Raw genomic sequence first — 2,588 nt, forward strand, 5'->3', positions numbered from 1 at the left:
GGATGCGGATTCGAACCCGCGACCCTCAGATTGTGAGTCGAGCGCCTTATTCACCTGGCCATGCCGGGCACCTGTATGTGAAAACAGTTATGTGGCAAATCAGTGCATTTATTTGTTAGCTCTACAACTGTTTCATTAAGTGTAGTTAGAATAATACAGGTTTAAAAAGAGGTAATTGAGCTTTAATATAAGTACCTAGAGTTTGAAACGCTTCTTTACATTCCATATTTTTTACTTGGTTTTAAATTTTATGATTTGTATAGGATTATTCTGCACGTGGGTTTTAAACACATCTACAGGGGTTAGGTGTCTTAGTGTGCGTGTTTTACATCTGAAGTTTCTTGAGTGATTCATTTGGTGTCACTCACCCTAACATCAACAAAAGCATTTAAATCTCACATTATTATATTTTCTGTAACAGAATGGAGGAATTGACATAAGTTCTAAAAAAACACTCGTTATGATTCCTTGAATTCTAAATATAGTGTTTTGAGTTTACCTTTTTTCTTAAATCGCTATTAAAATACATTAACACGCCCTATATAAGTAACAAACATGGATTTATGAAGATATTAATTATATATACGTTAAGTCATGCCTGTTACTTTCGCACTACTCATCAACAGGATGGTACAGTGCTAAGTTTAAAACATAGGTAAGTTTCCAAAATTTGCTTTTTATTTTTTCATTCTGACTAAATTTTCAGATTTTTTTTTATTTACAAAAGCTTTTCTTAAAACTTATATAGGAGGAGCTATAAAACGTGGGTAAGATGTCAACTAGGTTTGTAGAGCCTAAAATTACACTGACTGTAAAACTTTCTCTCACGGAGACACTGTGAAGCGGAAGGCCTAAAATCTAATGTTAGATAAAAGTTCATTGAGTGCTTTTTGCAACGTTAAAACAAACACCAGTAATCAAACTGAAACAATGTCACAAAAGAAAATGGATCAAAACTGTAAATATTTACAAATGTGTATTGCAGTCAGGATTTTTACAACTTGACATTATATCACCCAGTCGCCTTAGTTATCAACATAAACGTGAATTGGAGATAGATGTTACAACGTGATATTATATTATCCAGTCCCCACATTTACCACGACAAGCGTGCACTACAATCAGTTTTTTACCACGTTACATTATATCACACAGTTCCATTATTTACCACAAGTTGCATTACAATAAGATTTTTACCACGTTACATTATATCACACAGTTCCCTTATTTACCAAAAGTGTGCATTACAATCAGTTTTTCCACGTTACATTATATCACACAGTTCCCTTATTTACCACAAGTGTGCATTACAATCAGATTTTTACCACGTTACATTATATCACACAGTTCCCTTATTTACCAAAAGTGTGCATTACAATCATGTAACGTGGTAAAAATCTGATTGTAATGCACACTTGTGGTAAATAAGGGAACTGTGTGATATAATGTAACGTGGTAAAAATCAACTGTGTGATATAACTTTAATTTATCATACGTATGGAATGTACCACAGAAAACCTTTTCGGATATTCAGTCTTCTATCGTATATACGTTTTCAGCACTCGTCATTAGGCCGAATAAAAATATTTTTGCAGAGAGTTATCAATAACCTTTGATCAAAACAAGCTACCCAAAGAAGTCCTCAGCAAAGAGTTATCAACAAATTATGATCAAAGTAAGCTATCCATACAAGTCCTCAGCAAAGAGTTATCAATAAATTTTGATCAAAACAAGTTACCACACAGACCAGAACTAAAAATTAACCGAACAAGTAATATTATGAATTTAATATGCTTGGTCTAACTAGAAGTTTGCAATGTTACAAAAAGACTTATAATAATTAGTATGCATTGAATCATCAATTGGGTACCCTAGCTGTTAATGATATTTTCAACCGGAATCTCAATAATATTTGATAATGTTCGGCCAGCTTAGGTGAATGTAGGTCAGTCCTAAATCCACATACTAAATTGGCAATACAAAATAATCTTCATAAGAGCAAAAATAAATATTAAAGATTATAACAATACTCTTAATGAAACCAGCGTTAAAGAAATAATTGAATGTAACTTTTCATACAAGACATAAAAACTAGTTGCTTGCTTCATGCACTGTCACAGATTCCCCATCCCTTGAAAAGCGTGGCAACAGTACACACAAAATAGACACGGCTATTACATTTGTGGTGCAAACAAGTTCCAGAAGCTACGTTTATAAATAACCTGCTAAAAACTGGATTCAAGTTAACTGTGCTCACTTAATGGTTGCTGTAACATTTTACAGCCAAGGATAAGCTGAGTGGCGATAAAGACGGCTATAGACACAAAGTTGTGAAGATCGAGTTGACTGGAGTAGATAGTACACGTCTAGTTAACACTGGGGTAAATACACAGTTAAGTTGTGAAGATCGAGTTGACTGGAGTAGATAGTACACGTCTAGTTAACACTGGGGTAAATACACAGTTAAGTTGTGAAGATCGAGTTGACTGGAGTAGATAGTACACGTCTAGTTAACACTGGGGTAAATACACAGTTGTGAAGATCGAGTTGACTGGAGTAGATAGTACACGTCTAGGTAACACTGGGGT

Source organism: Limulus polyphemus, unplaced genomic scaffold, assembly GCF_000517525.1.
Source record: "Limulus polyphemus unplaced genomic scaffold, Limulus_polyphemus-2.1.2 Scaffold212, whole genome shotgun sequence".
Taxonomy (NCBI): domain Eukaryota; kingdom Metazoa; phylum Arthropoda; class Merostomata; order Xiphosura; family Limulidae; genus Limulus; species Limulus polyphemus.